This window comes from Dermacentor andersoni, chromosome 9, assembly GCF_023375885.2.
Source record: "Dermacentor andersoni chromosome 9, qqDerAnde1_hic_scaffold, whole genome shotgun sequence".
Taxonomy (NCBI): Eukaryota; Metazoa; Arthropoda; class Arachnida; order Ixodida; family Ixodidae; genus Dermacentor; species Dermacentor andersoni.
The window spans coordinates 105856977-105884134 of NC_092822.1; the positions used below are offsets into that span (position 1 = coordinate 105856977).

The 27158-nt window shown below is 43.5% G+C and overlaps 1 long non-coding RNA gene across 1 annotated transcript; it reads left to right on the top strand.

Moving 5' to 3' along the window:
- Positions 1-3722: 3722 nt before the first annotated feature.
- LOC140213121 (uncharacterized) lies at positions 3723-12192 on the top strand. Its single transcript, XR_011890072.1, has 3 exons — positions 3723-4666; positions 5811-5952; positions 12135-12192. It is a non-coding gene; the product is annotated as an uncharacterized lncRNA (long non-coding RNA).
- The last annotated feature ends 14966 nt before the right edge of the window (positions 12193-27158 follow it).

Sequence of the window (27158 nt, forward strand, 5' to 3'; positions counted from 1 at the left end):
CAATCTAACGTATCACATTTTGGGTAAACAAAGACCAAACATCAATGACAACACCGGAACCTTGCTTTGCTGTTATTGTGCTTGATGAAGAAATGAGCATTTTACGCCAATGAAGCATCGTTGTCCCTGTAGGTGCCAACATTATACTGAGAACATCGAGGGTACATCCGAGGAAATCGTGCAGTTGCTCTTAGGTCGAGGACTGGGTATTGCGAGAGCCCTTCAGTGTTTACTGGTCACGAAACTTTTCCACAGCACTATGGGAGAGCTTGCTCGAGGTTGCCGCACTGCGGCACCACCGTCACCAGAAGAGCATCGTCCGAGGCGCACGGTGCTGTCACAACTACATTGGCAAAGTATCTGGTCTTAGTAGTGTGCTTTATGATAGAAATGTGCATTTGTATCATGATGCGATTTGTTCTTGCTTGTGTAGGCCAGTAAATCAATTCATGGCTGTGCTTTATGTTCACTCTGGGGAAGGACTGTTCACTTCTGCTGTGAGAAATTAGCAATTTCTGATTTGTGAACCATATTTCTCTGAGGTCGATTAAAAAAAATAACATAACAAGTACTATCATGGAAGATACATCTCATGCAGGCAATTGTAGTCACACTCAACAATATCTAACAGGTACATTAGTTTCCAGCACAGTCACTGCGATTCTCCAAACACTTCTTTGAACACTATACAAAAACTTGAAAGTTGTCTGTTGGGCGCGCTAATTTATATAGCATACGGAGTTTTGAAAACGCAGGTAAAGACAAAGTACTGCAGAACTGATCAGGACAAGCGCTACTCGCAACCAGGTTTATTCAGGAATTGCAGATGCAACCACAAACCAAACCAAAGCCGCCGTGCGGATACAGGAGCTGAAAGGGGGTTAAGCGAGGGGCCCAAATTTTAATAAGCATCTCATAAGAAGCCAACAAGCATTGATACCAAGGACAAAACTTAGGGAAAATTACTTGTACTTACTAAATGAATTAACGAAATATAAATTATTGAAAATGAAAATGGATGAAAAAACAACTTGCCGCAGGCGGGGAAGGATCCCATGTCTTCGCATTAAGTGTGCGATGTTCCACCAATTCAGCTACCACGCCGCCGTTTTCGCATCCACTTTTTTCGGTATTTAAGTTTTCGACTAGAGCCCTGGAAGTGTTACCAGCGCCACCACTCACAAACCTTGGCGGCGGATGTGGAACGTCCTTTTTACCGTAGGCGCCACGCTTACGCGAGCTTTTTGGGTGAAGGCAACTGGTCAATAAACCCACGTATGCTAACTGAAGGCATCAATGTTGTTGAAGGCATCAACGTTGCAAAAAGCATTTCTTATTTCATTGACCATGCAGCTGGACAGTACTATACACTCTAAAAATGTTCACACCCTTATGGGTGTAATGCGGGTGTATTCATCTTTTCACCCTTGTAAACACCCTTGAAACACCCTTTTTTAACGGAAAAGGGTGTTCAACAAGAAAACACCCTTGGAACACCCCAGTCTTTCTAATTTACACCCTAATTATAAGGGAGTAAGTGAACAAGCTTACAGTATATAATAAATGAACATTGCCAGTTAAGGCGTTGATATTGGCTATACATGAAACGCGCGCTACCTGCGCTTGAATCAGGTAGCTGGAATGATTAGATCGGGGCATCTAGACAGCGGCGCACTGGCTCCGAACAGCGGTCAAAAATGAAGTTTCCCACGAATGTTGATATCGAACGGATGACACTAACGCGCAGACTTTGTATAGCCGGATATCTGCAAAAGGCTTCATATGATCAATGGCAAAAAATTTACAATGCTATCACTGAATACTTAAAGGTATGCAACCAGTTAGACTGAGAATGGTTAGGAGTGAAGGCTAACGGTAAATAGCACACCAACTTACGGTTTGTAGATGACATTCGCATACTCAGCAACGCTGCAGACTATTTGCAACAAACGTTTGAGGACCTTGGCGAAGAAAGTGTAAGAGTCTAATTGAGAGTTAGTATGCAGAAGAGAAAAGTAACGTTCCGCAGCCTGGCGACAGATCGAATGTCATGGTCGGCAGTCAGCCTCTAGAACCTGCGCAGAAATACGTTTATTGAGGTTAATTACTCGCAGGGGCCTCTGATCAAGGAAATTAACAAAAATAAAAAAATAGCTGGAGAGCTTACGGCAGGCACTACTAAATCATGACCAGGGAGCTTACTGCTAATCATTGCTTTCTACCGTTACTAACGTATGGGGCCGAAACTTGGAAGTTACCAAAGAAGCTTGGGAAGACGTTGAGGACCGCGCAACGAGCGATGGAATGAAAATTATTTGGCATGGCGATAATAGACTGGAAGACAGCGATGTGGATTAGAGAGCGAACGGGGATAGCTGATATTCTGGTTGACATTAAACGAAGAAGTCGTGCTGGGCATACATTGCAAAGCGTAAGGGAGAGAATTAACTGCTGCTCTATTGGAGTTAGAGAATGGGTGCTAAGGGAAGGGAAGCACAGTCGAGGACGGCAGAGAATAATGTGGACGTGATGGAATTGGGAAACTTAAAGACACGTGGAACCAGTTAGCACAAGACAGGGGTATTGGAGATCGCTGGAGAAGCTTTCGTCCTGCGATGGACGTCAAAAATAAGCTGATAATGATGATTATGTGACGACATCCATGCCAGCTTCGCGGCATGTCATTCATGTTATGTCATGCATGCGTGTCATGCACGTTCTGATAGCTCGATTTACATCGATTGCGGGGGGGGGGGGAGGGGGCGGAGGAGTAACGGCGTAGCCAAGTGGGGCACGCCGGGCACTTGTAACGCTCACTAACAGTAAATTTTTTGCTACTATGGCAATGGCCCCGCTCCTTCCTCCTCCACGGTCAATTGGGACCCCCCCCCCCCCTCACACGCAAAAATTTTCTGGCTACGCCACTGTGGGGAGGGGGGTGTAAGATTGCTCTAGACCCCTCCCCCTAACTTGTCAACGGAAACGGGGGAGGGGAGGGCAGCTGCCGCCGGGCCGCAAACCTTAGGCAGCCAAATTACCGGCTGCATTTCCCTTTGGACGTGAATACTGCTCTAATGTCATTACACTGTAGGATTCGTGGCGGTTCGAGGGCATGCGACAATAAAAAAAAAACACATACAGCCATCAGCAAGTCTTAGCTTGAGCAGATCTTTGGGAGCTGGGCAAGACTCTCAAAAAAAAAAAGAAAAGCTTGGCACCCCTTACATGCATTGTCAACTCTGGGTCACCGCTGACTGCACATTTCCGGTAAAAAAAAAAAATCACACAGGAACTCCTCTCGGATTTGTCTAAGTATGCGTAAGCATTGTGACTCTTCCTCATCTACACGCAGTCCATGTCGTTATCAATGTTATGAGACTTGATCCGACGACTATAAGCGACAGCGCTGCGGCGACACGAACTGCTCAGGTCGGCAGCGCCAAGTGAATGGTGCAAGCAAAGTACTGCAGGTGGCGGGGCCAGGTGCGCTGGTGAAGTTCCGTTCGTTTTGAGCCGTTATCGCTCTTTAGCACTTCTCATCCGCGTCGAACCATTATCAGCCGTTCTCCGGCGGCGGCTGCTTGTGGCCCGGCCGCGCGAACCGTATCTTGAAAGCGAACAGCATTGTGGACAGAGTGTGCCCACTGCTGAAAACTTCACGCGCTGTGTTCTCACTGTTTACTTCGCTTTGAAAACAGACGCGCGTGCACCTATCTTGAAAGTGATCTGCGAAAAGCGCATAGTGCGGCATGAGCTGAAAGCTTCGTGAGCGCAGTGTTCTCGCCGCTTCGGTCGCGTTGAAGCGAGAGCTAGCACGAAGGTGAATTCAATCGCTGCTGCGGGTTCTATTTTGAAAGATATCGTGCGGTGCGGAATGACGGACGGATGGTTTTTCTTGTTGGGTAAGTATAGAATGCTTACGTTATAAAAAAAAAATCGCAGGGTTCGCGAATTTCGCGATAACAACCAACACTAACCTACTCCCCCGCCCCCCGCTGAGCGATGCCGTCTTGATCGCCCCCTCCCAACCCCGGGAAAAGGGACACTACCTCTCTATCTCAGTTGAAGAAACGATGATGAAACGTTAACAACGACAAGAACGAGATTTCCTAACGAGTTGTCTTATGGCCTCCGAGATTTGCGCGCGAAGCTGGCGCGCGCGAACCTGGGAGGCCATAATTGGCCGCTTAATAGCATAAAAAGACAAAAAGATAATGCCAAACGACACAGTTAAAAATTCAAACAACGTACTGATCTTAGCTATACTGTTTGGGGAAAAGAAATAAAAAATTAGACAGCCGTAACACACGCCACTAAAGCCACCATCGCCGGCATAACGCGGAACCAACAGTTGGCAACATTGCTTCGTCCGCTTCGTCTCCGCAACGAGAGCCGCTGAGAGCCGCCATCCTTTCGCGCCGGCCGTTTTGTCATAGTTCTGTTTTTCTGCAAGTCCGTGCACGCAGCTCATCGGTAGATGCACGGGTGCACGGCGTAGCATTGCGACCTGCGGCATTTTCTCGTGTTCGCGCAATCGGTGTGAAACATGTCGCATGTGAAATATTTGATAGAAGTGCATCACGTCCAAGTCAAGCCGCCGTACGAGTGTATGGCTGTGTGCCCCGTTCTCGGAAGCGTCGACGGGTTTCCGGCATGCGGATTTCAGGTACGTGCAAATGCGTTTCGCCCTCCTATTGAGCTCCGGACCGAAGCGTGCAATATTTCATGTGAAAGATGCAGTGACCGTCATCATGGTGTGAATTTCGAGCGGCAAACGAGAACTGTGGCACTTAGCGCATACCGCGGCTGCTAAGTCAGCGTGGAAATTGTTTTACGTTATCGTAATATGTTGCTGTCAGTCTAATCTGCCGCTTGTGGACAGCTAGCCCATTGACTTTTGCTTGTGGCAGCGATAGGTATATAAATGGAAGCGGTAATAATTTTCCAGAGCAGACAGTTGTTTCGCTCGATGTTTGGTCGTGTTCCATGGCGTTATGAAAGCTAGAAAACTAACTGGCTTGATCGTGCTTAGTTCCAACTCCAAGGGGCGTAACGTTGGCGCTGTATGTGTTTGTTTTCCGTGCCGCGAGTACCACTTTCATGCGTTTGTTGCATGAGAGTGGTAGCTGCTGCATGCCGTCTGGGCAGAATACAATAAAAGCTATTTCCTCACTTTCATACGTATGCAATGTGACGTAACAAAATTTCCAGTGTTCTATTCGGAGCGTAAATATCCAGTATAGTTTAGTAAGAAACTCAAATTCTGTCTTAGCTTAGTAGGCGTGAAACAAGTGAAACTCTCATTCCTTTTTGAATGGTTCGCCCAAACCGCACTGCCCGCAGATGCGTCATCGGGTAATTGACAGTAGCTTCGCTACGTGAGTTGTTTTTTATGCGCCAATATTGCCCGGTTAAGTATCCTGTTAATTTATGCCGACGCTCGTTCATCTTGATTTTAAGCGATTACTATCCCCGAGTACCGGACGATGCCAAACTTGTTGCGAGGTGTAGCAAACGCGGGAAATTCAAACTAGCGTGGCTGCAAGTTCCTGTTTTTACGTTTCTTCAATTCTAAGCCAACAGACACAGTATCACTGATTTATTTCCATTTCTGCTGTACTTGATCAATCTAATGTGACAACTGCATTTGCTCTTTAATGTTCTCCTTTTACTGTGTATACAGCTTGGCTGCCAGAAAATGCTTGAATTTTTTGCAGTATCCAAGTGACGAAATATTTCACTGACGGCCGTGTGTGAAACATGCAAGATGACAAAACTGATAGCAAAATGATGAGATGTTTTTTTTATAGCGTGTGGACTCGACTTGACTTTTGGTGAGGATGTCGATCGACCTTGGGCCTGGTGACAGCACACCCGACATGGCCGAAGTGCAGCCTATCAGTTGAGTGCCCCCGAATGGACCATCAGCATCGGTGAATGAAGCAGATCCAGGTAGGGGCAATTTTTATTTTGTAACAGAATACTGACAGCTGCCTCTTTTTTTAAGAACTAAATAACTTATTTACAAACCAATCCTTTCTCTTTGTGCAGCCTACATAGAATTGTTTTTTGCTTGTTATACAGATCTTCAGAAAGCAGTTCTTCTGAACCCTTTTTGCATGCACAAATGAATAAAGAGGAGTGCACTTTCTGAAGAAATTGATGCATTGAAATGTGCGTTCGACACACAATGAGATGCAAAATAACCAACTTTAAAGCGGTAAAAAAAAAAGTTTGAAACATGTTCTAACATCATAGCCCGCCTTGGCATACGGATCTAAATATAACAGCAACAGAGGTGCATGCAGAGAAGTGTTTGTAAATGTTTGCAAGATATGTACATTGTCTAAGAAATTGTTTTTATTTACTCGAGCTTCTTGGTGCCATGGCAGTGTAGTAAAAGCTCAAAATGATGCCCCTGCTCCTAATAAGCACCTTTAGATTTTAAAATTAAATTATGGGCTTTTACATTACAAAGTCACAACCTGAAGTTTTGGGAACCTGGCTTTCTTTAATGTACACCTGAATCTAAGTGCATAAGCATTATTGCATTTTACCCCCATTGGAGGGCAGCTGCCACTGCCTAGATTGAAGCTGGGACCAGCATGACTGAGCAGCATGGCATCATAGTAAGTGGGCTATAACACCAGGTCAAAATGAGAAATACTGCTTAGAACTACCAACTTCTTGGCTCACAAGCACTTTGCACTAAGTTAAAGGAGTATGGAGTACTGACAGCGACCGTTTATGTACCAATTTCTTTTTAGGCTGACTCCATTATTAAGGTGCGAAGCTTCAATTAGTCAAAACCAGCCTAAGTTACAGAACCAGCGGAAAACACGCACCATGTATAGCTGGATTTGGAAATAAAAATGGAGTCAATTCATGTTGCCGAAAATGGAGGAGGTGGCAGTCACACTATTTCATGCATTTTGCCTAAAACATAGTCAATAATAATTAATCAATTTCTAAAATATTCTTTTTGAAAAGTTTTTTTCAACCATGAAAGGAGGAGCCAAATGGTGTTCAGGTGCATGAGTGGCTAGTTGCACAGCACTCCTTGCATGTATTCACTGGCTTCTTTCAAGATTGAAAAAAAAAATTTGTTGCACCTATTGAGCAGTAGAAAGCTGGATTGGGAATTTTTCAGGATGCTCTACAATTTTCACACTGACACTTTTGCTTTGAATATAATATTTGAGCAGTTAAATAATCGTTAATAACTAGTCACCTAATTAGGAAAAATGCAAGAATTGGTTTCACTTCCTCAAAATGATGGCAAACGTCATTACATTGGTGCTGTTCAGCTACGTGGCACTTGTACATATTTAAAGCTTGCACGTGTCACACAGACCACCTGGTAATTACAAGGCATATATAGAAGTGGCTAAGTTGTGTGAGCCAGCCATGTGTAGCGAATCATGAGAAACAGCCATGTTTCTTTGACTTAAGGGCATGGTAAGATTTACATGCTCGACACCTTGTATCAGTGTGTTCTAGGCCTGTTCGTAGTTTAGATGCTACATAAACAATATTTCTCCACGTGTAAGCTCATATGCATCTTTCATGTACATTGCCTCGTGTGTCCAAAATAAACCATCCTCGCGCTTCCTTCATTATGACTTCATCTGTTGCTGTGCTACATTTTTAACATGCAACTGCACAAATTTTCATCCAGTTTTCATATTTCCTCGTTGTTTGGTGGCTTTATTTCTGAACAAGTTGTTTTCGTTAAACCCTATTGCACACAGCAGTACACAGCATTTCTGCCTAGAGTGGGAATTGTTTTTTTTTTCAGATTGACATTAATACACCTTGCCTGGGCAATGTAAGGCATTCTACATAACACGGCCCTGCAATAATGTTTTATATTGCATTCCAGCATCATGCAAAAGCTGTTTACTTACCAGATTAGAATATGTATAAGTGTTTGAAGTAACAGAACTGGAAGAAGCCAGCAGATAATGAGGCCAAGGAAAGCATAAAGGAACATGTTTTAAGTTGTTTATATGAAGTATAGAAATGATAAATTCTGGGTAAATGAAAGTGGATTAAGATATCCACCTGTGGGTGGGGAACGAACCCATAACCTTCACATTACGCAAGTGATATACTAACTACTGTGGCACTACGGCCGCATTCGAGCGTCAACAATCTGAGGGGCCATTGTGGACGGTTGAATGCTGCCTCGGTGGCACAGTGGTTAATGCATCGCATGCGTAATGCAAAGGCTGTAGGTTCGTTCTCCCCCCATGCCTGGTTGTCTTTTTCACCATTTTCATTTCCCTTTATCATTTCTACATTTATATAGAAAATTACAAATAAGTTTCCACGTGCCTTTCCTGGCATCTTCCAGCTGTGATTCAGAAAAATTTTGACCCTCAGTATCATTTCTTCTCGTTTGAAAGAACAGGAGCTTCATTTGAAAAATAATGGATTCACCTTGTTCAGCATCTCAATCTTATCACAGCATGTGTGTTACTAAGTGAAGTTTTTGTAAAGATGATATTATAGCATGGGACCTAATTAGTAGCCTTTGTGTACAGATATATGACTAGTCTAATAAATAGGAGGATTTTAAGAAGCACTTCTAACATGGTCTGATCATGTGTTTAAAAAAGCTAATCTAGCATGATTTCAGGCATAACTGTTGCCCCATAAGAATATTTGGATCATCTGCATTGGCATTGTGTTTAGAGAGCAGCAATACTGCTTTGATTGAAGTAGCCTCCTGGAACATGAAGCATCGCTTCTTGCTGAGTCAAGGAAATATCTGCATATCTGAGGTGCATGTGTCATATGCTCGAATGCTGTTTAAAGGCTGCTAATAAGAAAATTACGATTACGAGAAAGCGTTTGATTCAGTCGAAACCTCAGCAGTCATGGAGGCATTACGTAATCAGGGTGTAGATGAGCCATATGTAAAAATACTGGAAGATATCTATAGTGGCTCCACAGCCACCGTAGTCCTCCATAAAGCAAGCAACAAAATCCCAATAAAGAAAGGCGTAAGGCAGGGAGATACGATATCTCCAATGCTATTCACAGCGTGTTTACAGGAGGTATTCAGAGACCTGGATTGGGAAGAATTGGGGATAAAAGTTAATGGAGAATACCTCAGTAACTTGCGATTCGCTGATGATATTGTCTTGCTTAGTAACTCAGGGGACCAATTGCAATGCATGCTCACTGACCTGGAGAGGCAAAGCAGAAGAGTGTGTCTAAAAATTAATCTGCAGAAAACTAAAGTAATGCTTAACAGTCTCGGGAGAGAACAGCAATTCACAATAGGCAGCGAGGCACTGGAAGTCGTAAGGGAATACATCTACTTAGGGCAGGTAGTGACGGCGGATCCGGATCATGAGACGGAAATAATCAGAAGAATAAGAATGGGCTGGGGTGCGTTTGGCAGGCATTCCCAAATCATGAACAGCAGGTTGCCATTATCCCTCAAGAGAAAAGTATATAATACCTGTGTCTTACCAGTACTAACCTACGGGGCAGAAACCTGGAGGCTTACGAAAAGGGTTCTACTCAAATTGAGGACGACACAACGAGCTATGGAAAGAAGAATGATAGGTGTAACGTTAAGGGATAAGAAGAGAGCAGATTGGGTGAGGGAACAAACGCGAGTTAATGACATCTTAGTTGAAATCAAGAAAAAGAAATGGGCATGGGCCGGACATGTAATGAGGAGGGAAGATAACCGATGGTCATTAAGGGTTACGGACTGGATCCCAAGGGAAGGGAAGCGTAGCAGGGGGCGGCAGAAAGTTAAGTGGGCGGATGAGATTAAGAAGTTTGCAGGGACGGCATGGCCACAATTAGTACATGACCGGGGTTGTTGGAGAAGAATGGGAGAGGCCTTTGCCCTGCAGTGGGCGCAACCAGGCTGATGATGATGATGATGATGATGATGAATAAGAAAATTACTTCACTTGCCTTCCAGAGATTGCTTCAGAAGTCTATGCTACTCGATCATAAACAATTTACCAGAGTGAACATTCATCACAGTTGGCTTTGCAATGTTTATGCAAAATACCACAAATGCCTACTAGACATGTGACTGCACTAAAACTTGGAATTAATGAGCAGTAAGATTTATGGGACAGAAAAACTTAGTTTATTACTCCAGAACAAAATGCCAGGCACTTCGGTTATTTCTGCCATAGAGTTTCTTACAGTAATTACTAGAGGGAACTCTGGCGCTGCAGTCGTACCACCATGGGAATGATGGGAAGCACATGGATTTGTCTGATATTCGAGCTTGTGAATTCAAACGTTCTTGTGGCTTCGTATATTATACGCTATATAAATCTTATTGTCGATTTCAGCGCAGTCTATACTCTTCGAAGTGCAGAAGACGGCGCCAACACGCACAATTGCTATTAATTGCAACGATTGAGCTTGTCCAGGTGGCCAAATTGAAAGGCGCCAAGCGTCTCAAGGTACTGGTATGCCCGCGATAAATTCATCAGGGCGTTGCACTCGCTTGTCGTTACATGCCTCCGTGGCTTAATGGTTTCAATATCAGACTTCTGTTCTAGAGTTCCTGTGTTTGAATCCTGTCATCGGACGATTTTAATGTTTATTTATTTATTACACAGTATTTGACAAAGTCACAAAGCCGTTTGAAGCCAAACAGATGAAGTTTAGGCAAATCCATGTACTTCCCATAATTTCCATGCTGGTGAAGCCGTTCTTGTTTGATCTTCTGTAGACACTAACGTCAGAGTTCCCTCTAGTAATTATTGTATGAAACTGATTTCTGCACCTCGCTCGTGCAGAAGCGGCACCACACCCGTTGCGTAAACATGCACTACCTTTCGGCCAAGTGCGGGGAATGCTGTGAACTCGCCCTGTACAAAGCCTGCACTAAGTAAAACAAATCGCAACGTGCAGTTGCTGCCACGTTGAACTGGTGTAATGAGTAGTGAAATGCAGCACCTCCTGAACTAGTTCAGAAAGTGCAGGTTAATCAAGTGGAGATTATATAGTAACAGAAATTGAGTGATTCTGCATTACATTCGCGAAATATACTTCATGATACTTTTCCATTTATTTCCTCAGTTATTAAGAATCCCTTTTGCATTGTTGGACGAAACTACAGAATGCCAACATATTTTCTAGCATTCACTGGTAGCAAACATGTAAAAACTTGTTCTAGTTTCTGGATTGCCGCTTTAACGGTTAACCCCCTAGTTAATTCCGGAAAAATGTACCAAATTTTTTACGTACTCAATTTTTGGGTGTCATTCTCATTCTAAAAATATATTACTTCATTGGTCTCTGGTTAGAAATAACACAAAAATAAGAGCTGCTCTTGAGGGCAGCTTTCCCTCAATGCCGACTGTAACTCATCTTTGACAATAAGAGCAGCATAACATCGGGCAGAAAGAGTGTGACTCGTCATTGGCGATATTTGTACTTCCTCCAGTCACTAGTACAGCTTGGGTTCAAGGGTTAAAGGTTGCGACTTCGTTGCTGCCCAATTTTAATTCTGCAGCTGTTAAACTTGGGTGTAGCGTGTGTATGCGTGTGCATGCATTAAAATGACTTCACGCTAGAGCAAAGCAACTGTAGCGCAGAGAGGCATTAGTCATCTTTATATATTTGCTTTGTGAAGATGCGCTAAGTTTATCTTTTGCAGTATAGACTTCGCGCTCTTTGGCCAAAGATGCCCTTGTGCTACTAAAACCTATCAATTAATTAGCTTTTTGCAGTAGCAGGTGCTTATTCCTTTTTCAGGATCGGTGTGTGAGTTTTAATTTGTTTTTCTTGAACTGTGCAATTCCCACTCACAGGACTGCATGTCATCTGAGGTGTTCCGTTTTCAGTCAAGAATGTTGAGGTTTTGTTTGTGAAACTCGATTTCTTGCCTCAAACGAGCTTGTACAAACTGACCAGGCTGATAATTCTACCTGCTCATATGTGAAATATGTTGCGGTTATGAATCCTCATAATGAATGACACATAACATAAAAATTTTATCTTAAAACAATTTAATGAAATTTTTCATGTTTTTCGTGTTCGTGTTCACTTCTCTACTCTCGTGTCCTGTCTGCATGCCTCACCTCTTTTTTTGCATATTAAATATCATATAAACTTAACCATGCTTTTTTACCACAATTCAGGGGTAAAAGGTTCCGGTAACACCATGCATTCAGTATGGTGGCCCAGACGTGTATGCAAACAACCTCCTTCACGTGGCCCAAGAACTACTCTGCAGTGTCTCGCAGACTTCCATGCGAAGCCCTCAACATTCTCGTCTCAGTGGAATGGCTGCTCATCTATCTGCGTGTCCATCACCAAGACGGCCAGTTGTAAAGCTCCTGTACCTGTTTAAGAAAGCTTAATGATTTTTTATTTAGTTTTCACGGTTGGCCGTAGAATCTTACCATTTTTGATGTTTCTAACATTTTTACCTGGCACAAAGTGGTGCAATAACTTTAAACCAGTGTAATGTATTTAAGTGATGCTCACTCTAATGTCTATCTGGTTTTGTTAGTGTTTAAGAAATTTCAATGTCTGATCAGGTAACAGCATTTGAATTTGTCATCGTGGCTCGTTTCAATGAGCTGCTAGGAAATAAGACGCAAAACTTATCACACGCCAGTTGTAGCATTTTTTTTTCATGACTAAAGTATACACGTTTCAAAAGATGGAAAGTGGGGAAAAAAGCCTCAAGAACATAATCATCCTATCATTGTCATGTCCTTACAACTCTGCAATGACTAATGCCTCATACATCTTGGGAGCACATTGGTTGCAGTGCCTACAGGTATACTTGATAAGAGAATAGCTTGCACCCAGATTTGCCACACAGTTGATGGCTGATGGCTTTTGTTTGTCGACTTCATGTTACTACTATGTATTCAATATTCATTTAGATGTAAAGGACACTACAGGCACTGAAGTACCAAATGGCACTTGTGTTTCAGGGGACAAAGTGCCCAGCATACCTGTCAGAAAACGTGTTCTAGGGGCTACCTTGCCTCTATAGGTAAATGGACACCAGATGCTCTGTGTACAGTGTAATTGGTGTACTTGTCTGGAGTGCTTGAAAGATGTGCTACGGGCTGTACTGGCACTGTCTGAAGATAATGCATGGTTCTAGAAAGCCTGCAGCTGAGCATCTGCCACCATACTGAAGGAACTGTACTAATTTATTGTGTTGATGTTAAAATTTAGGAGCTGCAATGAATAGTTGTAAATGTGGCAGCGTTGCCAAACTAAAGCACAAATTACACACCTCGACTCACACAATGCACTCTGAAAGTTTTGCTACGTGGTATCTGTGTTTGCTGCCTGACCTTATGGCACCTTTACGAGCAATCGCAGGTGATTGCAGCTGCTGAGGCTTTATCAACTGGCAAGTTGAAAAAAGAATGCTGTGCCACCAGTGTGGCTGTACATTCAGAGATGCAAACTATCTTGAACCAGGTGTTCGGCAGACAGTACATGTGCAGCCAAAACATGGTGTTTGAGCCCTATAGGCAACTAGGGTTCACAACTGCCCACAAGTGTGCTGTCACAACAGAAAGTTGAGAACAAGCAGCATTTTTACCGGTGTTCAAAACATTAGTGCAAGTCATTCTTTCACCAAGGCTGGTAATCATGCATATGTAATGAGAACAGGGCATTTGTTACACACAAGGGGTCATGTGTCAAGTTTAATTAGATCAGTAATCTATGAGATGGAATTATAAAAAGTATACCTTTTGTTCCTCAGTGGTCTCTTGGAGAGATGACCATTTTGGGCAGTTTAGTTTTGACTTATGGCTAGATTTGGTGTGCATATTTCAACTATAGCTAACAGTCAGTGCTCTGTCCTGCCCAGTTTTTATGTTGTCTTTGTGATATTTGCAATATTTTGCAATTCAGCTGCAAAATATTGTCTATACTATTATATATTGTCTATGCAAGTATATGTCGTTACTATTACTAGTTTTCATGTTCAACTTTTGTGCAGTGCTCACTAGTTATTACTAGCCATGTTTTGTTCACATATGCTCTTGGATTGTTGCGCGAAGTGACACAGACTGCAAGCAGACAGGACGAGCGCTAACTTTCAACTAACTATATATATATATATATATATATATATATATATATATATATATATATATATATATATATATATATATAGGTGATTGCAAAAAAATGCAGTTAAACATATCAGGAAGTAGGGAAGTCAAAAAAGGAAACAACAAAAAGACACTACTTCAGATTAACACACGTGCTGTGAAGATACTGAAATTCGCATTCTAACAGACAAAGATGCATGGCTAACGCAAGTCTCTCCTAATCTTTTAATGTGGAATGCCTCGATTATGTCCCGTGTGGTTTGACATTTGTGTCTCGAAAGAATTTTTGTGTCTTCAAACCAAGGTTTACAACCGCAATCGAAACAATGTGATGCTAGATGTGAAGCATTAGGGTTGTAAAGTGAATGTGTTCTTTTAGTATAATATTAATGCACCTGCCGCTCTGTACAATGTAAGTCTTCCCGCACTTGAGAGGAATCTGATAAAGTATACCAGTGTTACAAGGTGCAAAAAGGGACACATGTCTAACGGCGCAATCATCTTTTCTGTTTAGCCACCCTGTTCAAGTTTACTATTTATCATAGGCACATGATAGACAACTTGCGGGGCCAAGAAAACTTCATTCAAGTCATATCTATTGGCCACGTTCCATAAACCATGGGATAATCTATGTACATAGGGCACCACAGCAAACTTTTTTTTTCTGTTTTTCTTGTTTCTTAGCCTGGCCTTTTACCCATTTTAAAAGCTTTTCGCAGGTTAGTGATAATAAATGCACAGGATAACTAGCCTTCTCGAGCCTATCTATTTGTTGTGAAAAACTGTTTGATATCGTGTTGACATCACGCTTATTCAGCTCTTAAGTTTGCCATTACTAATCATGTCCACACAATATGAAACAAAGTTTTTCACAACAAGTAGATAGAGAGGCATTCCACATTAAAAGGATTAGGAGAGACTTGCGTTAGCCATGCATCTTTGTCTCTGTTAGGATGCGAATTTCAGTATCTTCACAACACGTGTGTTAAACTGAAGTAGTCTTTTTGATGTTTCCTTTTTTTACTTCCTGATATGTTTAACTGATGTCTTCATACCTTGTCATCTTCGTATGCTGCGGTTTTTTGCAGTCACCTATATATATATATATATATATATATATATATATGTTCTTCGTTTCAATAAAAATTTGGTTGAGAGTTAGCGCTCATCCTGTCTGCTTCTAGTCTGTGTCCGTGTCACTTCGCGCTACAATCCAAGATCATGTTACTGTACCAACTCGCCCAACTTTCTATCCTTGTGTTAACATAGACACACTCAGACTTGTTCTTATTTATGTGACCGGTTATTTTTGTACTTTATAATAAGATGCAGTGCTTTTCGAAGGAAAACGTGATAGTTCGTAGTGAGGTTATTTAAAAAAAGCTGTTCTGCTTAAAATTTAATTGAGCAAGCCTGTGCCATTCTTCGGTGCTTATGTCTTTGTATTGGTATGGTTTTACTCCTTCTCTTCCTTTTTACTTTTAAAATGTGCAAACATTATTATGTAACCATTTCCCTTTAATGAAATAATAAATACTTTTTTTCTGACATTTCGTCACAAATTTTACAATGATTTTGTTCAATTAGGTAACCTTAGACCAGCTGATTGTTATTCTGGTAGCTTAACTTACAATGCCTGTGGGATATTCAATGCAAGCACATGGTGAAAAATAAACTAAATTATTGGGTATAAGCAGGTCACTGGCAGTAAGTGGAGCATACATATATTTCAGGAAATAGTGCATGCTTATATATTGAACAGCATGCACAGCTACACATGCTGTTTTGTTCGTAAATGCTGAAACATTATTCTAAGTGGAAGCGCTTTGTTGCACTTTGTTCTTTGGCTTTCAGTGCTACCTTTAAGTCACATATGTGAAAGTACTAGTAGAAGCATCCCGTGGAGATAAATGACAACTTTGATGAATAGAGGTATAAAATATGTGCTTAAAACGGCAAAAAACTGCTTGACAGGCAAACGTATGCTTCTGTAGTACTGCACTTGTTACCGTCGCCAATCCATGCATTGCGTGCGCCCTATTGCATTCAAGATGAGCTACAACAACGAGCTGTGGTTTCTTTCCCTCCTGGTCGAGCTGGTGTGGCGAAAATTTTTGACCAAGGAAAGTGGAGGTTTTTAATTATTTCTAACCATGCTTAACCATGCTTTTGGCTGTGTGCTGTTTCCACGGAGTGATAAGTACTGGTGCACCAAGGTGCGGGAGATCCTGTGTCCTTAGTGCAGCGCGCGTTGTCATTGCGCTCTGCATCCTGCTGGCAGTGTACTATCACTGCAGAGGAAGATTACGAAAAGCATAGGGTGTGTGCATTGCTGTGATCACGAAACTTAAATTTTTTTGCCTGAAAGGGTCGCACGTTATGCTACCACATGACGGACCAGAAGCGCAATATGACGACGCCTCACAGATTCTGGCTCATACTGAACAAGGTAGTACCATAGCTAAGGCTAGGCAGCATTCACAACAGCTAGTCTGCCCATTGACTACATGGCTGTAGTGAACGCTAAAATACTTGCAGGGATAACACCCTTTTGGAAGGGTGTTGTCCATGCTACACCCATATTGAAAGGGTGGTGTCTGTGTTACACCCCACATAGAAAGGGTGTTGTTTGTTTTACACCCATAGGCAAGGTGACGTCATATTAACACCCCTTCTTTTGTGGGGTGTTAATTTGCATCCCTTTGCTTGGGGTGTAGCAATACACCCAAAAAGGGTGTCACCCATGGGACAAGTCATTTACACCCTTAAGGGTGTTAAAATTTTTAGAGTGTACAATTACGACGGCACATCCAAATCCACATCCAACGGACAAACAGTCTGTAGGCGGTTTATAGGCGGTATCTCCTATAACGAGGGCCAAAAAGAGAACAAATTAGCAAGCATCTGGGACTGAGCTGGCAAGGCGTTACCAAATACAAACAAGTGCCATCATGCAACGGTCCTTATTAAGTGCCAATGCTGACAGCTGGTGCTGCTGGGCATGGTGGACCTTGTGTAATGGCAGAATCTGTTGTGAATATTAGGCAGCAGAGAATAACAATGCATGTGTGGCATATCTCTAGCGTGGGCCCAATGTATGTGTATAAATTCTCGGATTGCGAATAAAACTTTGAAGGTAGATGAAAAGTAGGCTTGGAATGTGTCCATACTCGCAAGTAAAATTAACTTAACGGCATAGCGACAAACATTACATAATTTTTACCGCTCGTGACAACTGCAATGGCAAACTATAAAACTATGGGGAATCAGTCTTTGCTCGCTAATTCGCCTCCCCACCTGGCTGATCTCGGCCGAAATGTTCGCGTTCCAATATGTACCGGATGACTCGCACTCGTAACATGAAGCTAAACTGCTGTAGTGTGCACTGATATAAAAATTAGTGCCACCTGTGGTTTTCTGCACTGCGTGAAACAAAATGAAATGTGTAATTACCCTACCAAACCAAGCTGCTGTATCGTTACAGCACGCGCAAGATTCGCCATGCGCCTGCGACAACTTCTGCTGCACGCAAACTCGACACGCGCTCACGTTCGTACAAAAGCGCACGCACTCCCACGTATGTGTGAATGCTTTGATGGTGCGTTTACAAGTGAAGTTCGGGCCTCTCTCAGAATATATATGCGACCTCTAAAGCATGCACATTGAGGCACGCTTGCACAGAACTGGGGTGGTCATTTATACACTTGGCCCCTTCCGGCACGCGGGCTGTCACCTCCGAAATTTCGCGGCAGCACACCGATTCACGGTTTGTTTCCATCGGCCGAGAACGACCACAGGTGCACCTGCAATGAACATACATCTTATCGTTTCTCGTACCCTTACATATATTGGGCGTACTTAGAAAGCCTCAGAGTCAGGACGGCATGGTACAGATATCGCAAGTAAATATGATGGAAAAGCTTCGAAATTACATAGCTATTCTAGATATAAGTTCCAGCACCCTATCAGCTGTGTGATGGTGCTCAGAAAAAATATTCACGACAGCAGTTTGCCGACCACGAGTTGTTTTGAGCACAACAGAGTTCTGAGCGCGACGAGACAAGGGGCGGAAAACCTAGCTTACGTCATATGGGACACCCCGTCTACGTTCAGAAATATAGCAAGGCCTGTAAAAACATAACGATCGTATCTTACCAACCAAAGTTGCCGCTCCGCTCAACTTGCTGCTCGTGATCGGCAGGCATGGCATTCTCCTCTTCTTTATCGCTTGCAAGCGGCTAAATCTAAAATGGTTTTCTGGATTTTGGACAGCGCTGTTTTCATCACTTTCACTGTCGCCATAAAAAAACAAGTCTGTGCCCTCCTACTACTCCGACTCAGAGGAGGACGTGCCTTCGGTGATGTCTGATTGGTCGGACATCGCGACATGAACTTCGGATCGCCAGTTGTTTAGCTCTGGTGGCAGAGCAATTGTATGCGCGAGCAGATGACGCAGCATAGTTGTACGTAACTATTTCTGTGATCCACGTGACCAAGCCGTGTTGCGCCTCCTCTCCTACGACTCACAGGATAATCCGGTTCCCAGAAACCGAAAGCAATATCGCTCAGTATAATAATGCTATTATTAAATTATTTATCGAGTATATATGGATCCCACGGTGTGTATCGTGCTTCATGAAGCCATATGCAACGCTTGAAATAAAGAACGCACGAACGAACATTTGCATGTCTCCACCACTTTAAAGGCGCAAATTAAGCGTCCTCCAATTTTTATGCTACTTCCGTTGAGTATGACATACTTATTTAATATTACACTTGTAGAATTCCAACAACGTATTTGGATAAGCGTTAGCACTCTCAGACTCCCCACGTGTAAGTACGTTACATTTATTTAGTTCAAAGGTATAGTTTTACAGTGGAACTTTGTTTTCGCAGCGATTTGCCCAGTCTTTTTGTAGTACTCTACTTTTTGGTTTGAGGCTGGCCAGCTTTTGTCTATTTGCCTATATTTATTACACGCGATCATGCCGCGTCGTGTTGATTCTCGTTTCTTTTGTTGATTATCAAGGTTAGGTAGCGTTGTGGTAAGTGTAATATGTTTTTAAAACTTGTGCGAAACAATCACATTTCTTGTTTTTATCCTTAATAGTGGAACGCCCATGCTTCTACCTGCGCACCATAGGCATTAAGTGCTATTTGAATGACCCACACATATGAGGCCTTCTTAGTTTGTGTCCTAAATTCTGTTTGTGTAAATCAATATGGAGGCCTCAAGACAGGACGCACTTGCTTTGTTAGACTTTTTCCTTTCCCGACTCGATGACTCATATTAAAGGTTGGCCCTGGAGATTAGTCAACTGTGTTGCCCAAACATCTACTACAGCTGACGTCACGAGTGAAAGGATGCATTGCCTACGAAATTGTTTTTCCTGTACATTTGCAACGCTGCTATATCGGCCACTTACCGGCTGTGAGTGCTGCGAGCTGGCGTGTAAGCTACCTCGCGTTATACCTGTGACGTTTTTATATGTGCATTGACGTTGTTGATGTTTTCCGCGTTATATACCGCCAGCCGTTTCATTGTCGGTGAATTCTCTGTGCGGGAGCGAAATACGTTTATGGTTTGCCATCATCGGTGTCATGCACGCCTCCATCGCCGGTGCTGTTTGCACGAGCATGACATCGAATAATTAAAGCGAAGCTGTGAATTGTAATGGAAGTGCTCGAAAACGTTATATGTCAGTTTTAATGAATTCATGAAATTGGAAAAAACGGACGTACCTCACGAAGTGTAAAATTTGAGACAGTGTCGCGAGCGAGGGAAAGTCGCATGGAACTTTTAAAGTCTGTGTGCAAGATATGGGTTAGATGGAACTCGCTAAACATTCGTTGTTAGCCTGTGTAGAGGCGTAATCTGAAGTGCTTCAAAAGATTTGCCGCTTGCCTAGGCGCCAGAAACATCAGCGATTTCTATTTAGATAAAATTGAAACCTCTCTATGTGTGACATGTACGAATCGATAGTTCGAAGTGTGGAGAGTAAAATATGCTTTGAAAATATTAACGTAATACTTCTCCTCCTCGAAATTTTATACCGTAGAAAACGCATGCAGTAGTTTTTCTGTTTTTCCCCGGCTTCCTCGGCTACCTAGACGAGACACGATGTCGTTATTTCGCTGAAGTAGGAAGCATGTTGTGAGTGACAAATGATATTTGTACAATCTGTACTGTATATTTTAAAGCATTTCTAGAGAGCATTCACGAGTATCACGATGCCGTTATCTTCAAGGTTTACCACAGTCCTAAAATATTAGTTCCGCCAAAACAGGGGTAGTTTGAAGTGTAATGTGTGGAAAAAGTTTCACGCTTCTCGCTCAAATAGAAACCTTGGAAATATATATTGAAGCATAGTTTTGGTATCTTCGGGAGCATTACAACAATGGTACTTGGTTTCTGAAACATTGTGGTTGAACTAATCAAGCCACTTTGTTCATGCTTAACGAAATAAATGGGAAGGTTATGAGTCAAGTGGTATGAAGAGTTCGAAGTCTGCGGTGAATACGGCTTTTGCAATAAATTACTAATGCAAGTTCTACAGAGCTATACGAAAGTGTTACATGGATGGCGGAAAATTTAGCAAGTTGCCCTACCGTCGCTACAAATTCCACAAAAATCAAGCACAGCAAAGTAAGGGTAACACTATCGCAACTTAGTGTGCGAAAATAAAGGCATGCGGGCCAACTAAAACATTTGCAAAAATTCAATTAGCAAGTGCTTGAACGTTTCCTCTTGTACTTTTCTGCTGCGTTTCCCAATGTCCTGACAGAAGATTGCGTCACACGAACCTTGTATATTGTATTGAGGGAAAATGAACTGCAATGTGTCCCGAAAGTTTCAAATTCCACGCTTCATTTGTAGCGCTAAAATAATTGTCAAACCTTCGCCTTTTTTAGTATTCCCGCGCATGATTAGATTAATCAACCTAGTTTCTCACGTGTCCTCGGTGACCTATAAAAGCTTAAACCTTTCGAACACTCGATTTGCCCAATCACACAGCTCTGGCGGCGGAGGACAACCAAACTTGTTCGTCCCCTATGAGCAACCATTTTTATGTAGACTGGCCGCACACTCGGGTTTGAAAAACAGCTGTAAGGAAACCGCTTATATTTCCACGCTTTGCTAGCAATTATTTATGCTTAGCCTTTCTTTTTTATCGGCAACGAGCACCGGAACGGTGAGCAGCACGTCGGAGACACCAGCACATACGGGTGCCACAACCACCACTGCAGCATCGCAGGTTTCCAATTTTCCTGTCTATGATCCGGTAGGCAAAGCACATGCGCGATAGTATGAGGCAACACACGGGACAGTGATATGAGAGTGCAGTAAGGTCTGAGGCGTTCGTGCTGCTAACCACGCGGGAAGCCATGCCCCGGTTTGGGTGGCGAGCGTCGCGGAAATGGTGCGAACAGCAGCAGTACCAAAAGTACAAAGACAAGCGTGGTGACGCACAGGTAACCCAGGGCAGTCACCAAGGCAGTCGTCCGGGCGCCGACCTCTTCAGGCTGCTCTATTTCTTCGTTGACTCGCCGAGAGAACACTACCTGTGTCGTCGAGCTGCAGGTGGCCACCGTCATGTTGGACGACCCCATGGCGGTCTCGCTGGAAGACGACGCGTACACTTTTGAGAGAGCTGAGCAACGTCTGCACACTGTTGTTGATGCTTTCCCCAGATACTGGCACAAACCCACTGCACACGGTTGGACAAGAAATCGGGCGGTAATGAAAAACGGGAATTGAGCGTGCTCCAATGCACACATCAATGCGCTTATAATTAATTAATTCTTCAAGCAGCGTTTCGGGGCGCCGGGGTCTAAACAATAAATACTTTGGCATATATTTTGTTTTTATCAACACTGCTTATTTCACTGCCGCTTTTCTCAAAAGAAAATTTTCTTTTGTGTTACTGTGCCGAGCTGTATGCTTTCACCGTTTTCCTATTCTCAGCATTGCGGCGCCTGACGTCCTGTAGATAAATAACCTAGTACGCTGTTAAACGTGAAGGGTCACTTAGTTTTCTAGTTCGTGTTTTTTTATGCAGCAAAATACTTTTTCTTTTCAATGTTCTATCGGATTATTTTTTATAAAAGAGGTTTTACATTTTTACCAACCACCCTGTGATTATTTTATCCTACGCAGTTGCTCACGCAATTTCACACTGGACTAAGGGATCCATTTTTGCGTTACTTATAAGCATAACGAACTTAGCGGAGGGTTTCCATTCATAAAAATATAGCTGAGAGAAAACACATCCCGGCGGAATACACATTTGCTGAAAAATGTGCACTTTTATTGGCACAATTATCACGGTTACTTTTTAAAGGAGAATTTTGTGTAAATAATTGCAGCCAGCATATAGGTATAGAAGTGTTGCCTGGGAGAGAAAATTACCTATATATAACTCAGTGTAAGAATCGGAGTAAGCGAAGCTTTGGCAAACTGGAGAGATTAAACAGCGCATCATATATTGCGTCGCCATCCTCTGCCAATCAATTGAACACAGGAGCGCAATAGTTGAGTGAGACACTTGGCCAGGTTACATGCTATGAAATACGTCGGCAAAATTGGTCACTGCCCTGCGCATGATCTAATCGACATTTCTCTGACGTGCGATAAAACTTACTTGCGCCAGAAATGTCAATTAGTGCGCGTTCGGGTTCCGCGACTGTGCCACAATGTCCAATGTTCTTCACGTCGGATGAGTAAGACCGCGGCCGTAATGAAATGCGACCTGCATGCGACTTAATGAAACGGGCGGACCATTTATACACGGAGCCTGTCGCTTATTCAGGCTTACAACGTCAGCACAAGCTTCCTCGGAGGCATAAATGCGGAGGCAGTAAAGCCGGGGTGCGTGTGCTTTTTTGAACTGACCTTGTATCGCTACAGCATCGTGCTGTGTCATTTTACAAGCTCGCCTGCACAGTTATACGCTCCCAGACACTCTTCGGGTGTACTGCTGATGTTGAGTCTCACACGGGCCATACATCACAAAAGAAATACAAAAATTGAAGGGCATTGTACCTTAGCCGTTAAGAGCGGAACGCGGTAACAGTCAGAGGACCCTGACTGGTTCTCACGCTTCCCGGAAAGTGCAGCTTATGCAATCTTAATGCTTACCGCGAAGCGCTGGTGGCGATGGTCATGCACAAAAGGGAGCTTTCTGATAGAAACGCGGACACAAGTGTGGACCGATCCCGAAGGTAGTGCACAGCCGCGCCAAAAATACACCCTGTTCTCCGTCCCTTTTCAGTACCCCTTCCACTTTCCTTTTTTGCTCGTTCTGAGCTGCGCTACAAGCCTAAAAAAGTCACGACTACCAACTCGCCCAAACGGCCACCCTTTTGACAATTGGAAGGTTTTTGTTATTGCTTCGCACTATTAATACATACGTGTGAGAAGATTTAACATAACAAGCACGAGCTGTAGGTGTTTTGTTTCGTGAGATTTGTTTCTGGGCTCTCATTCTCAAAATTCCGAGGAATAACCTTGTCAACAATGTAAGATAAGGTACGAGCAACTTTAAGGATAGAATGGCTTGGCAATATAACCCGCATATAGCACGTGTCATAGAACAAGATGTGGCATATACATATACCTAAATATATATGGCCAGTTTGCCTCACGGACAACTCCCCCGATGCAAAAGCCGGCACCGACAACGCATTCTCTGCGACACGGGATCCTTAACGATATCGCGTTAAAACTTCGTGCTGCTAGATATACAGGACGTGCATATAGTAATCTTTAGACCTTGGCTCCAATGGTAGAGATCACTCAGTGGACGCGACCCTTCGCAAAGCAAAGTCATTTATCATGAATAGGATACGCTAACCACGTTTCCAGTCAAAATGGTACTCTTCCGCCGGTATACACCTGGAGACGTCAACTTACGCAGGTTGTTTTTCGGCACATTGGCAACTTGTGTTCCGTTAGCTGACCTACATCTAGTGACTGGCCTATGTGCCACTTATTGCTGCCATTAATACGGTGCAACAAGGTTGAAAAAGAATTTGTGATCCCGCCGTGGCTGCCTAGTGGCTATGGTGTTGGGCTGCTAATCAAGAGATCGCAGGACCGAATCCCGGCCACGGCAGCCGCGTTTCGATGGGGGCGAAATGCGAGTACACCCGGGTACTTAGTTTCAGCTGCACTTTAAATATCTCCAGGTGTTCCAAATTTCTGGAGTCCCCCCTTAGGGTGTGCCCTATAATCACACCTTGATTTTGGCACGTAATATCCTCTAATTCAACTCAAGCAATCTACGTTCGACTCAAACGAAGAAATACTGCAGCTGTGCTGAGTGGTAACAAAATATACAGTTGTGGTTTTCTCTTGCCGAGAAACTTACGTAAAGAACTTAACCAGACAAGTTCAATAAAGTCATAAAAATGTGGTAGATCTGCCGAAGCCGCAACCCCGTGTACCACGAATTTCTCACTGGATTTAGCTGCAGGAACAGCCATATTTAATGCCCGTGGCAAGTAGTATACGACCTTTATTAATAAACGGGATAATGTTTTTGCTGAATACATGACACATGTTGTGAGTGCAAAAATTTCAAGGACGCTTTAAGAGCGGAACGCGATAGCACTTAAAGACCCCTGACTTTTCACGCTTCCCGGCATCTGCAGCTTATCAATTTAGCGGGAAAGGGTGGTGGCAAACGCTCTGCAGAAAAGCGAACTTTCTGGCAGAAACGTGGCCTCTTTCGTGGGTCCATCCCGGAGATAGTGTACAGCCACTCCAAAACAATTACATTATTTTCCGGTTTCGATTGTTGTCTCGCACATTTAATATTTTAATATGAGAAGATTTAACATGGAAGGTATGCACTGTCGGTGTTTGCTTCCTGATATTTGTTTGAAGCTTATTATTCTCAAAATTCCGAGGAATAACTTTGTCACGCATCGAAGACAAGGTATGAGGAACTTTACTGATAGAATGGTGGTGGCAATATAACCCGCATATACCGCACGTCATATAACAAGACGTGGCATATACATATACGTAAATGTATGCGGAAATATTCGCTCACGACACGGGGTTCTAATCGTTGTCGTGTTAAAATGACAGTTCAATAGTTATAAACGTTTCAATGGGAGCTTTAGGATCTATTCGCTATGCTAAACTTCAAGCTATAGGGAACAACCCTTAGTTGGATTTCTTGGCGTATCTCACCCTTTTTTTTTCCTTTCCATTCCTCTCCACCCGGCCTTTCTTTCTTTTTTTTCAGCCGGCGTATCAGGCGCCCTTGACACGCCGGCTAACACATGTGGGTTAAAAGATCGGGGGGGGGGGGGGGGGGGGGGTTGAGGGGCGGCCCTGGCTTTGACCTTGTGCCCCGCGTTCCTTTACTCTCAATTCGACACGCTAACACACCTTCCCTCGTTTCCGCACCCTCCCGCCTCACACCCGCTCCCCTTTAGAAGAACACCACCTATATATACTGTGGCGAGGAAAGCGTACGTCGCCTTGAAAAAGACAAGTCCACTTGTCGAAACGTTGGCTCCTGCATTCACCTTGTTCACGTTTTGCTCAGTTCACACAGAAAGAGGGCCAAACACAATCTGCAGTTGTTGTGGTGTCTGTGTCCTTGTGTTCTCTCTAATTTGACCTGCGACCATCAATGAGCTAGACGTACATGAATAATGTGTCGAGCCTCGCGTCTCTTGTCTTGATGTGCATGCAAACGTTACCTCAATGTTCGTACAGTGATATCAAGATTGGCTGCGGTATGTATTTTGCATGTCGTGCGGGAAGCGCAAGAAACTGACTATCTTTTGTTTTTCTTACGCTTCTAAGGGCACAGATGCCACAATTAGCAAAATAATCGGAACTTAATGGCGGGATTTATGATCCATGTCATATACCGGTGTAAGGAGAAATTTGGGAATACCGGATCGGGCGAGCTAGAGCGCAGGCATCGAAAACCGTCTTGTGAAATAAGCTTCACTGGTCCGAGATAGAGGGAACCCTAATAGTTCTGTCTAAATGAGTTTCACTGAAATAAAGTGTTCCTTGTACTTAGGTACTCAGAAAATACAGAGCATCATTGAAGCCTGAGCGACAGGCATGAGTCGGAATGCGCAGACAGGCGCCTACGCGTCAGAAAGGGGAAAACCTTCGGTTTTCAACTGAATAAGGTGTCGTGGCACGTGGAGGGGTGGACTTCAACGAAAGCCAGAATATCGCGTGACGCGTCATCGGCATTATCCAATATGAAGTCGCGACACCTGCGGCTGCTTTGCTTATGATGGCCGTCAATGCGAAAACACCGACACCAACTATCGTCGCAGTTCTCTGGATGCATAACGCGCGCGACAATGCTCCTGAAAGACAGTGTTGGGATACTAGGCCGACGACGACACGACCGACGACCGTGGCTAGTGGCAATGCGACTACAATTCGTGCCGAGTTCGAACGTGCCCGACAAGTTCCACCTGGCCACTACAACTCCGCCGGTGCCAATGCTATCATCGGCTAAAACATCGCATCGAACCATGAATGTAGCCATGCCTCTGCATTTTTTTTTCCTCATAACAAATCTGAAATATGCTTGCGAGTTCCGAAGTATCGGTAATCAGCACGTTAGCACTTGCCCACTGCTGATGGCGTTTGCACTCCGCGTAGTTCGATGCCGAGTGAAGGAGCACAGCCAAACTTCCCAAGGCAATGAATTTTCAGGACTGTGCGCTGCATCGATATAGCACTCCTGACTTCATGTCGTGTGGAGGACCGTATGCTGTGCGCGGTGAAACATGTGGAACTTCATGTGGTGAGCCGCAGAGCTTTTCGTATGTTATTAAAAGTATGGCATCAGTTGGGCCATGTTTAACGGGCTACCTCTGCGCTTTTTCAGCTGCAGAAATAACTTTCGCAAGCGGAATTAACGCACTATAGCCGAGCAGTGGGAATGGCATCTTCACCGTGCCATCCATATCACCTGATAGTGCGCTCTTCGATTCCACATTTGAAAACCACGTTTGAAAAGCCAAGTAGTTGCCGCCTTTTATGAATGGCTCGCTAATTTAAGGAAACACCCCTGCGTT